The sequence below is a fragment of the Gigantopelta aegis genome, chromosome 6 (assembly GCF_016097555.1).
Source record: "Gigantopelta aegis isolate Gae_Host chromosome 6, Gae_host_genome, whole genome shotgun sequence".
Taxonomy (NCBI): Eukaryota; Metazoa; Mollusca; class Gastropoda; order Neomphalida; family Peltospiridae; genus Gigantopelta; species Gigantopelta aegis.
Window position 1 is genome coordinate 93,636,696 of NC_054704.1, and position 13,533 is coordinate 93,650,228.

A 13,533-nucleotide genomic window follows, 5' to 3' on the forward strand; every position below is an offset into this window, starting at 1 on the left:
TCCCGGTCGGTGGGTTCATTGGGCTATTTCTCGTCCCAGCCAGTGCGCCACAACTATGTAACAAATGCTGTGGTATGTAAACTACTATCCTGTCTGTGGGATTGTCCATATTAAATATCCCTTACTGCTACTCGATAAGAGCAGTCCATGGAGTGGCGGCAGCGGGTTTCCACTCTAATTATCCCTGTGGTACTAAGCAAAGGTACTAATTACAGAATTTTTAAAGACAGCATTAAACTGGAACCTTATTTATTACTACCAAATACTAAATAAAACCAATAGATCCAATTTTTGGGACGTCATTACAGAAAGATTCAACTCCTAATATACTCTATATATTTTTTTTAAATGTTCGTAAATATTAAGAATTTTGTTTCAATCTCCATACTACATAAGTGACTGACGCGTAGACTCAAATAATGATACCTCTGTTTTAATTGCACTGACCAGCTGTGAAGTCGGACGCCCAGTCATCAATACCAACTGACTTCATCTTGGGCTTCATCAATAATTAAACTTCCAATAGCAGCGGCTTTCTTGACGATAATGTTCAAACATATACCCGCGTCAGTTAGGTTTCGTCTGGTAACACGGCTTCGTCTCTTTAATTTAAAACACTGCTTGTAGTTACTACGTGCACATTAGTTATTATTAAACAGTTTCCGTTAGGTCTGTGCGTTTCGATTTTGACACTTTCGTGTCAACATTTAAAAACATTTGTTTGGTTGATTTCCAGCGATATGATTTTTGCGGGGCTTTTCATGCTAGGATATAAAACCGCATTTTGAGCCAAAATTGTCTCTATGCTGTTTTAGACCATTAGCTTTCTTTAATTTCTCTCTAAAACAGGTCCTGTTGTTCTGAACGAGTAGCACGACTTGTTTTAAAATATTTGCGGCCAAAGTCGAAGTAATAAACATTGCCATAGCTATATGGAAAATGTGAAGAAAAACATATTAGGGTACCAAAGCAAGGATGGGGGCACCCCCCTAAACATACCTATCTTTTCTGTACAATCTATTGACGAAAAAACCCCAACAAATCCAAACAAACAAACAAATAAGAAAGAAGAAAGAAAGAAAGCCGCTTCGCTGCATCAATTCTGGAACTTTGCTCTGACTTTGGCATTATTACTCTCTCCTCCCCCCTCTGTCTCTCTGTCTCTCTGTCTCTCTCTCTCTCTCTCTCTCTCTCTCTCTCTCTCTCTCTCTATCTATATATATATATATATATATATATATATATCTTGAGAAGAAAAGATAACAGAACGTAAATATGATTCGGTTCATGATCTGACATTATTTATTTCGTATTTATTTATCGTTGTGAACATTTGTTAGTCCCACAATAGAACATAAATCAATGGTAATCTATTTTCCTTGTAATATCTAACAGTAACTAACTTAAACGTCCCGCTCTTAGCAACAAAGCTACAGTTAATTTCATTGATCTGGAGGAGCAAGCATAAAGATAGAATAATTTGGCTTATACATGGCCCCAGGACTGGTATATCAAAGGCCGTGGTATGTGTTGTCCTGTATGTAGTACATACAAGATGTATATGTGCATATTAAAGATATCTTGTGGCTAAAGGAAAAATGTTACGGCTTTCCTCTAAGACTTCATGTACAAAAATTACCAAATGTTTGACATCCATTAGCCGATGATTAATAAATCAATGTGTTCTAGTGGTGTTGTTAAACAAACTAAACTTTAGCAAATGTTAGCTTTTGTTCATCATTTATTCATGTATATTGGACGGGACGTATCCCAATGGTAAAGTGTTCGCTTGATGCACGATCTGGGCTATTTCTCGTTCCAGCCAGTTCACCAGGACTAGTATATCAAAGGCCGTGGTATGTGCTATCCTGTCTGAGGGATGGTGCGTAAAACAAATCCCTTGCTACTAATGGAAAATATGTAGCGGGTTTCTTCTCTAAGACTATATGTCATAATTACCAAATGTTTTACATCCAATAGCCAATAATTACGTAGTAAATCAATGTCGTTAAACAAAACCAAAAAACTCCGTTTTATTCTTGTATGTCGCTGCATCCATAAGAAATGTCGCTGCTATGAATAATGAATATACCGTTGTCATGTTGTCAAGTATAGATTGCCGGGCGCTGTCAAAGATGACTGAAGTTCATCAAGTTCAGGTATACTTGACAACAAAAGAAAGGCAAGTCAGGGTTATAGTTCGTTTATAATTAGAATAGGTTTACTTCATTACAGACACGTAATTATGGGAAATAATAAATGGAATATCAGCCTATAATTCTCTTCACTGTCAGTATACGACTGTTGTTGTTTTCTTGTGTTTCTTTTTTGTGGATGTTTTTTTTTTTTTCAGTTCAAATTATTTATCGTCCCCAGAAACAGGTGATACCAGGGTTGGGGAGCCCTGAACATCACCTCACAATGTCAGTCCATAGGAAAAAAGAGAACAGCACTTTTCCAAATTATCTTCTTGTTTTTCAGTATATGTTAATACCTTCTTTAAAAACCCTAATTTTAATGTTGCAGCTGAAAATTATTTTTGCGTTTCTTTTGGTGTTCAGTATAGGTGAAAATGACTTTGTGATTCTATTGTTCGCAGTAGTGGCAAGATGGAATCAGATTTATTCCCGAGCTCACGGACGTTTATCGGAGAAAACAATGATGAGAATATGAGCACACATAAAAAAGAAGAAAACATATCGGTGAAATATAGACTGTTCTAGCTAATGGATATTAATTCAATGTTAACTTACGGTGCGTTTTTCTTTTGTTTATATTAACACTCCACACGCCTACTGGTGAGGATACGTTTCAACCATTAGAACACGTTTTAGGGTATGTTAAAAGCTCTTTTAGCATTAAAACGTTGTTTTATAAATATGAATGTAAAAACGCATTTTAGTATCAGTGTGTTAAAGTTGAAGCAGGTTTATATACTGGTTTTTGGACACAAAAAAAAACAATTAAATTTTTTTTTTAAAAATAAAAAATAAAAAAAGAGAAAAAAAGGGAACTAAATTTCCATGGATAAATAAATGAATGTAAATGAATGAAAGGATAGATCAATGGATAGAAGAATAGATAGGATGAAAATATTAAAATGGATTGTATAAATGGGTGGATAGTTGAATGCGTAGGAAGACCGACTAATTAAACCATAATGCCAATATGTTATTTTAAAATAAATTCCTCGAACCAAAATGGTAGATGTCTTGGGAAATTAAACTACGGAAGATTTTTGTTCTCATACTATCGTACAGGAAATTGCAAAGGAAGCGTTTTTTTTTTTTTTAATGAGACATCGCTGCAGTAGTTTATAAAGATTTAGAATTAGATGTAAGGAATAAAAATTAAAAAAGAAAAAAAGAGAGAGAAACTGGATTACTGAGCGCATTCGAATCAATAGCTTTGACTTTCACAAGTTTAATTCCATTATTAATGGCAGAAGAAATATCTTTTATACAGGATCCCAAGAGAGCAAGCTTGTAAGACCAATGATAAACAAAACAGGAGACAGGCGGATTGTAAATGAACAGGCCGTTTATTCAAAACGACAGAGTTAGTTACATGGCATGTAAATATGTAACACAAAGTATACAAAACGTATGTTTATACTCCAATCTTTGTGATGAGTAAAGAATGGTCTTAGATGGGGTTCAGAACAAACGCCTGGCACTCATTCTTTACAGCTTGAAGATTCTGGAAAGTTGGACCACATGCCCCCGCCCGCAACTCTCGTTACTAAGGTCTCATCATGGCTCAACAAGATGATGAAAGGTTCTATTGAAGAGTAATACTGCTTCGTCGGAATGTTCCAGAATAAGACATATCATATGTTACTTAACATAATATACCGGTATGTTCACAGAACAATATAAATTGAATACAACTGGTATGTTACCAACTTTTTCAATCCAAAGCCTAAAAGCTGTGTACATCTAATACAAAACAATAAACCAATTAAGGTGTTTAAATACAAACACTATATTATAGTCAATACTTCTTCGACCCAATGTCAAGAAAGTTGACCTATTCTGCACAATAATAATAAAACATGTATAGTGTTGATAAAACAAATTCTGCACAAAATGCAATACTTCTTCGACCCAATGCCCAAGATGAAATATCTTACTTAACATATGACGTCCATCTGGACATATATGAACAGCTTTTATTATACACCATTGTTCCTTTAACGCATTGCTCCAAAACTGTTCCATATCTTGCAAAACATACACATATTTACACCACCACTTCTTCGACCCAATGCCCAAGAAGGTAACCATACATCAGACACCAAATAATATACCCATATATATATGCATGTAAACTTATATAACAATCAATTATGCTTGTTGTCAGCACCTCTTCGACACAATGCTCAAGAAGATACTGAAGGTTACTGTTTTAATGCTGAGTTGTTGCTTACTTATGATATATATATATATATATATATATATATATATATATATATATATATACACACACACACACACACACATACATGTACACACACACACACACACACACACACAAACACACACACACACAAACACAAACAAACACACATATAATTATGTGTGTGTGTTTTAGTTTTTATCCCGATACATCATAAAGAGTTGGTAGACGAATATATCGCTTGAAAGCTAGAGACTGCCAACGACCCATATTCTGAATATCTCCATCTGATATTCCTTTGGTGGCAGCCCAACTAGCTGCGCCAATTCTGAAACTGTGGGATTTTTAAAGGTTTGTTGAAAAACCTGCCCACACCAAGGAGAGTTTCATGCAGGAAGAAAAGTATTGATGCCTCCTATAAAACAAAAGAGGGGGCCAGGCTGTATTCCCCGTACTTTGATAAAATTGTAAAGGCAAAGTACTGGACAAGTACTTTGATCCTGTTCCTTGGTTTGTAGTGATACTATTATTGGCCGGATATTGTAATGACCTTTAAATGATCGAAATGTTAATTCTAAAATAATTCTGAAAAAAATGAAGAATATCTTTAAGATGAAGAACATTTGACATAGACTTATTTTGAGTAATTTCACCTACTCGCAAGAATACATAAAATGCCAAAAGGTACATACTCTTCGGCATTATTTGTTGGTATGCAGAAGGGGCAGTAAATGGTAACGACTGTAGGAGTTTCCACAAAACAAATGGTGTAATTGGTAACCTTCTGTCTGACCGTGAAATACTTGATCGTTGAATCGAAGTTAATAATTTATTAATCAAAAAGCAATGGGATTTTTTTGTAAACTCAGCCAAACAGATCACATAACTTATAGCAGCCACATAGCTATGTATAGTTGCAGCAGCCATACCTTTATTACACATATAAGTAATGAAAAAGCCAAACTGTCAATAGTAGTAGGAAGTTGATGAGGAACATGAAAAATGTCTTGCATAAACTGTTGCAAAAGTGTAAATGCTCTTTTATAAAGTTGCCTAGTTTGCAGAGCAATGGCATCTTGCAACAACCGTTCCAACGCAGTAGTCAAATGTGGAACAATGGTGATGGGATGGGTGTTGGCGTGTGTTCCATTTGAGGTACTAGCTGGTGGAACTTGTCGACCTGCAAACGAGACAAAATATCAGCTAAACCGTTGCATTTTCCTGGTAAGTGTTGAGCTTGGAACAAAATATTCATTTGTAGAGATTTTGTTACTAATCTACGGACAAGTCTCATGATTATTCTGTCTTTGCTAGGTTGTTTATTCAAGATATCAACCACTGCAGCATTGTCACTGTGAAACAAAATACATGAATTTGCAAGTAACGGAGCCCACATTTCAGTTGCCAGAACAATGGGGAAAGGTTCCTTAATCGTTATATGCAGAGGGTGATATTGCTTGTGCCACTTACCAAAAAAACCCATGAATATCCAAACAAGAGTTCCAAACCCACAGTTGCTGGCATCAGTATAAAGTGCAGTCTTCAGAACTGGACCATCTATCAGGCAAAAATAGTGAAATACCGTTGAACGAATCAATGACAAATTTCCAAGTGCTTATGTCAGCTCTTCGTTCAGACGTATGTGGTAATGTGCTTTTACAACACCCTTTGTTAAATCTATAAGCTTGCGTAAAAACGTTCTACCAGGTGCTATAACTTTGCACGCAAAATTTGAGAAGCCCTATTAAAGACTGAAGTTCCTTCAAAGTAACTTTTTGCCTCACAGAAAAATCATATAAATGTTTGATTTTTACCACTTTGTCATAGGGAAGTCTGGCTTTCATTTTGAGAGAATCTAGTTTAATTCCCCCAAAATGTTATTGTGTTACACGGTTCAACTGTTTTGATTGTTTTGATAGGAATATTTGTGACTGAACAAAATTGCAGAAAAGAATTTAAATCTCTTTCGCACTTTGATGAATTTTGTGGGCCGATGAATAAGACATCATCCAGAATGTGAACCATTCCAGCTACCTTAAATTTGTTAACCATAATCCAGTGTAAGGCTGTACTAAATGCCTCGAAAAGCTTACAAGAAAGTGAACAACCCATTGGTAAAACTTGATCAAAATAGTATAGCCCACCAACCTTCATACCCAGTAATTCATAATCAGTGGGATGTATAGGCATTATCCTAAAAGCTGATTCAATAGCAGCTTTGGCTAACAAAGCACCAGGCCCAAAAGAATGAATCAAATGAATAGCATCATCTATGTTGTGATATTGTACAAATGTGTGTTCCGGAGATGCCATCATTAATAGAATTGCCCTGCGGGAAGGAAAGATGATGAAAACAACCACCTATATTCATTAGGTTCTATGTTAGGCACTAGTCCCAAGGGAGAAACCTGGAGGTTTGAAAAGGTGGGGGAACTGAAATGGTCCTTGAATCAGACCTAATTCAACTTTGTAATTTTATTGGACAAAATGTGAGGGAGATCTATAGCCGATTTTAAATTGTTGGCATCTCTAAAATGGCGATTCGCTTCATATGACAAATGAAAACCTCCGATGAACCCATTATATAGCAGTAAACGTTTATCCTCCCCATACCCATCAAGATATTTGACAAAAGTCTTAACATTGACTGGAGTTGGAATTATGTGTTTATCACTGGTTATTACCGAAGGTAGGGTTTGTATCTGTTGCCCGACGGGAAACACGGTTTCTGTCCTGTGTTTGTTTTTCCGATTGAGGTGACACATCTTTACTGGGACAGTGTCTGCAAAAAGTGGTTTTCACTACAGATGGAGCATGTGTGTTGGAATCTGCATTTTGTACCCCTGGGATATGTGCAACTTTTTGAAAATAACCAGCAACGGTTTCTGTTTCCATTGGCTAGCCTGTTAATTAAAAAATAAGAATGGTTTAAAAACTTTTCCACAGAATGGTACCAGCAGGATTAATGCGCCTTAGGTTTTTTTTTTTTTACGTCACAACCCCATGTCCCCTTGCGCAATAACCAGAAACATTCTTTTGTGGAAATAGTTCCCTTCTGGCCAAATTATTAAATTGTAACAAAATCGTACCTGTATAAAAGGCATTAAAACAAGTTTTAATTTACATTTCTAACAAACATTAAAATACAACAATGGCCTTTTAACCAACTGCTACTGGTAGTACTAAACCAAATAACTTCCGGCTGGGTCAAAGATGGGGGCGCACCCATCTTTTTAAAGAGAAGTGAACACCACAAGTCCTGTGTTTGGTGATAAATGTGAGTGTGTTGGTTGTAAAAACAAATTAGTTTCATCTGGGCAAAACATGTATGCAATTTTATTTCATCTAGTACCACTGTGTCAAGTAGCCTTGTGCTTGAAACATGTATGGGTACCTGTAAAAAAAAGTACTCGAATTTTGTGCGGAACTAGGGTAGTCATAGACGCTACCCGTTATCTCAGAAATGAGCAGCTTGACCCCAATTTTGTTTCTGATTCACTTTAAGGGTCAGGGGTGGTAGTATTTATATCCGTGGCGTTTATGTCGATTGATACGCTACAGGTAGGAGTTTTAGCCACATATGTTACTATTGTCGTCTATTGGATTTGATTTGGTAGTATACACACTACTACTGCTATCATTATTGCTACTTTTACTACTACTACTACTACTGCCGCCGCTGCTGCTGCTGCTGCTGCTGCTGCTGCTACTACTACTACTGCTGCCGCTACTGTTGCTTCTTTTGCTACCGCTACTACTAATATTACTAATGCTGCTGTAGACTCGCTGCTACTGCTACTTCTACTACGACTGCGCCTGCTACTGCTACTACGACTGCGCCTGCTACTGCTACTACGACTGCGCCTGCTACTGCTGCTACGACTGCGCCTGCTACTTCTGCTACGATGCGCCTGCTACTTCTACTACGACTGCTGCTACGAGTGCGCCTGCTACTGCTGCTACGACTGTGCCTGCTACTGCTGCTACGACTGTGCCTGCTACTGCTGCTACGAGTGCGCCTGCTACTGCTGCTGCGACTGCGCCAGCTACTGCTACTGCGCCTGCGCCTGATACTGCTACTGCGACTGCTGCTACGAGTGCGCCTGTTACTGCTGCTACGACTGCTACTGCTGCTGCGACTGCGCCTGCTGCTGCTGCTACGACTGCGCCTGCTGCTACGAGTGCGCCTGCTACTGCTGCTGCGACTGCGCCTGCTACTGCTACTGCGCCTGCTACTGCTGCTACGACTGCGCCTGCTACTACGACTGCGACTGCTACTGCTGCTATGACTGCTACTGCTGCTACTGCTGCTACGACTGCGACTGCTACTGCTGCTACGACTGCGCCTGCTACTGCGACTACGCCTGCTACTGCTGCTACGACTGCGACTGCTACTGCTGCTATGACTGCGACTGCTACTGCTGCTACGACTGCGACTTCTGCTACGACTGCGCCTGCTACTGCGACTGTGCCTGCTACTGCTGCTACGATTGCGACTGCTACTGCTGCTACGATTGCGACTGCTACTGCGCCTGCTACTGCTGCTACGACTGCGCCTGCTACTGCTGCTACGACTGCGCCTGCTACTGCTGCTGCTGCTACGACTGCGCCTGCTACTGCTGCTATGATTGCTCCTGCTGCTACTGCTGCTACTTCTACTACGACTGCTACTGCTGCTATGATTGCGCCTGCTACTGCGACTGCTACTGCTGCTACGACTGCACCTGCTACTGCTGCTATGATTGCGCCTGCTGCTACGACTGCTACTGCTACTACGACTGCTACTGCTGCTATGATTGCGCCTGCTACTGCTGCTACGACTGCTACTGCTGCTACGATTGCGCCTGCTACTGCTGCTACGACTGCGCCTGCTGCTATGATTGCGCCTGCTACTGCTGCTACGACTGCGCCTGCTACTGCTGCTACGACTGCGCCTACTACTGCTGCTACGACTGCGCCTACTACTGCTGCTACGACTGCTACTGCTATGATTGTGCCTGCTACTGCTGCTACGACTGCGCCTGCTACTGCTGCTATGATTGCGACTGCTACTGCTGCTACGACTGCTACTGCTGCTATGATTGCGCCTGCTACTTCTGCTACGACTGCGCCTGCTACTTCTGCTACGACTGCGACTGCGCCTGCTACTGCTACTGCGACTGCTGCTACGACTGCGCCTGCTACTGCTACTGCGACTGTGCCTGCTACTGCTGCTACGACTGCGACTGCTACTGCTGCTACGACTGCGCCTGCTACTGCTGCTACGACTGCGACTGCTGCTATGATTGCGACTGCGACTGCTACTGCTGCTACGACTGCGCCTGCTACTGCGCCTGCTACCGCTGCTACGACTGCGACTGCTACTACGACTGCGCCTGCTACTGCTGCTACGACTGCGCCTGCTACTGCTGCTACGACTGCGCCTGCTACTACAACTGCGCCTGCTACTGCTGCTACGACTGCGCCTGCTACTGCTGCTACGACTGCGCCTGCTACTGCTACTACAACTGCGCCTGCTACTGCTGCTGCGACTGCTACCGCTACTTTGCTACTGGCAGTATTATAACTTTGAGCAAGTAGCGTACGGTTCTAAATTAAAATTCTCCCACGCCATAATCGCAGAAAAGCACAATACATATACACGCACTCTAAACACCCATGACGACTTCACGACTCGTGATAATTGTGCAAAGCAAATAGGGTGGAGACTACTAAACGATATGTGCATGTTGCTGAATAAAATATTTCCACACGTGCCATTACCAGATGAGCAGATATGACAAGCCATAAATCAATAAAAGCAATTTGTATGTTTTACACTCTTAGGAGGTCTGTTCCTTATTGGCTAGAGGCACTAATATCCGGACACGGGGGCTCGGATAAACAGAATCCACAGTCAGGAACCAATAGCTAAGTACTCTGTGGACCTAAGTCAGTACGAAATATTCACCTAAAACGTGTCTGTAGTATGTACTTCAAACTTAAAAGCCATATGTGTATGAACTATGAAAAATAAAGTACTTGTCGTTACAAACACCGAATTTTATCCTAAAAATATCGAGTCAAATTCCTCCCACCATGCCCTCATGCCCTATTAAAGTTCCTTCATACAATTAATCCACATGCTTGTCATCTGGCAAAAATAACGATCTCTATATGTTTTCCGTATTACCCAACATTGTTCTACTGCAGCCCATAATCGTTGTGACTTTCCTATTCTGACATTTAAATGTAATAAGAAGGAAGACATTTTTTATTTAACGACGCACTCAACGCATTTTACTGACGGTTATATGACGTCAGACATATGGTTAAGGACCACACAGATATTGAGTGAGGAAACTCGTTGTCGCCACTTCATGGGCTACTATTTTCGAGTAGCAGCAAGGGATATTTTATATACACCATCCCACAGACAGGATAGTACATACCACGGCCTTTGTTACACCAATTGTGGAGCACTGGCTGGAACGAGAAATAGCCCAATGGGTCCACCGATGAAATGTGACAGAGAACAGGATCTAGCCCAGTTGGTAGACGCTTACCTGAGCAGGGCCGGATGCAGGAATTTCTTCTCTTTTTTTTTGTACGGGGTGGGGAGCTAAGTGGTAAAAAAGGACACGTGGGGCAACTTGTAAAAAGGGCAATCCAATGGAATTTAACATACACACACACACACACACACACACACCCAAACAGCATAAACAAAATAAATAAATAAAATAAAACACCCAGAACCCCCCCCCCCCCCACCACCACCGCACACACATACCCGAAAAAACAGTTGAATATATTTAGGGGAGGGAGAGACGAGTTATCTTGTCCCCCCTTTGGATCCGCCCCCTGCTGAGCTGCTTTGGTCATAGGATCGAACTTCACAGACCCATAGTTGGCTTTTCTCAGAGAGAAAGAGAAAGAGAAAGTAAGAGAGAGAGAGAGAGAGAGAGAGAGAGAGAGAGAGAGAGAGAGAGAGAGAGAGAGAGAGAGAGAGAGGTGGAAATAGATAGACAGACAGAGAGAGGGAACGGTGGAGGTAGGCAGGGAGAGAAAGTTATAGTTCTAGTAACATGAGAGGGAGAGGCAAAGAGGAAGAGGAATGGAACGAGAAAGAAGGGGGAGGGGAAGGTGTCGATCCTACAAACTATCACACCTCGGTCTACTACTGAGCTACATCCCGACCATGGATATACATGTATATGGCATGTAGTGTCCTCTCTGTGAAAATATTTATATAAAATACTGCTCGCTACTGATGAAAACCTATTGGAGGTTTCTTCTCTATAGCCGGCAGCTTTTAATTAATTAATCAGGGTGTTCTAATGATACCGTTCAACATAACCAAACAAACTGAAAAGAGTAGAGGAAGAATAAACTAGCTACTTAACCGATGATTCGCGGCGTGTTTTACCACAACATTTTAAAACATTTCTATCAGGGACAGATCTGTTTATTGTTGTGGTTTCTTTTTTGTTTGTTTTTTGTGGGGTTTTTGTGGTTTTTGTGAGGGTTTTCAGGGTGTGTGTGTGTGTTTTTTAAATTTTATTTTGTTATGGTTGGTTTATTTATTTATTTATTGTTTTGTTTTGTTTTTTGTTTGTATGTTTTTGTTTAAGGGAAGGTAAATGATCTGGTAGAGGTCCCTCTTTCACGCTCTTCATAAAACCCTTTATCCGCCCCTATTTCTTCTTTTCCTAAGTACATTTAAAAAAACAAAACAAAAAAACACAACTAAAACCAACAACAGTATTCACTAGACATATCAACACCCAGTTGCCCTTTCGCTCCAGAAACGTATTTTATTTTGTTTAAGGACACCATTAGTACAAATTTATTTATTAATCATCGGCTATTGGATGACAAACATTTTATAATTTTTGCAGTGTAGTCTTAGATAGGCAACTCGCTACATTTTTCCATTAGTAGCAAGATATTTTTATATGCATTTCCCCACAGACAGGGTAGCACATACCACAACCTTTGATATACTAGCCGTGGTGCACTCGCTGGAACGATAAATAGCCCAGATTGAATAAATATGTTCCAATGTTGATAAAATTGTTACGGTTGCGAGATATATAACCCGTGTAATACAAAATACCTAAAGCTATGGTCTGTCTTATCTCTGAATAAATCACAGACATCTTGCATAATCATTATCTGTCAGTCATATGGTTCCAACTGAGAAAAAAAGAAAAAGATTTTTTTTTTATTTAACGACGCACTCAACATATTTTATTTACGGTTATATAGCGTCAAACATATGGTGAAGAACCACACAGATAATGAGAGAGGAAACCCGCTGTCACCACTTTATGGGCTACTCTTTTCGATTAGCAGCAAGGGATATTTTATATGCACCATCCCACAGACAGAGTAGTACATACCACGTCCTTTGATATACCAGTCGTGGTGCACTGGCTAGAACGAGAAATAGCCCACTGGGCCCACCGACGGGGATCGATCCCACGGTTCCAACTGGGAGTGGGAGGATAAATATTTTTCATAGGGACTAATAACTATTCTAGGCTGCGAATTCCCCAGACCAATGGAAATATTTTTACCCCTGATAATACACCCTACTAAAATTAAACACGCAAGACTGATAATTTGCATTAGTATCTGTTTAAAACTAAATACTACATTAGACAGTTTAGCTAAAGCAACAATAACAACAAAACAAACACAAAAAACCACAAAAAACATACACACATAAACAACCCACCCTACTAAAATTAAACACGCGAGACCGATAATTTGCATTATCTCGCCTTCATGTAAAATTCTTTAATCCCATTGGTTGTTTGCCGTTGGACAAATCCCTTATTCCCCTGTGGGCGGAGCCAAATTCTCTTATACCCCGTCTGTAATTTCCAACAGTTTCCAGCCGCCCCAGTTAATGCTAAAGCAATAATTAGATTATAAATAACATTGATAATCAACCAAGTATACATAATTAATTTTATTTTTACTATAAAATACACTATTTCAATACTTTTAAAAGCTGCAATGTTGAACTCGGCCACCTAATTACGGTCGTGGTGTTATTGTATTAATGCGCGATTAGCAACAGTTGTTGTTTTTTGTTTTTTTTAATATTTTTATTTTTTTACTACATACATTTCTAATTAAAAAAAA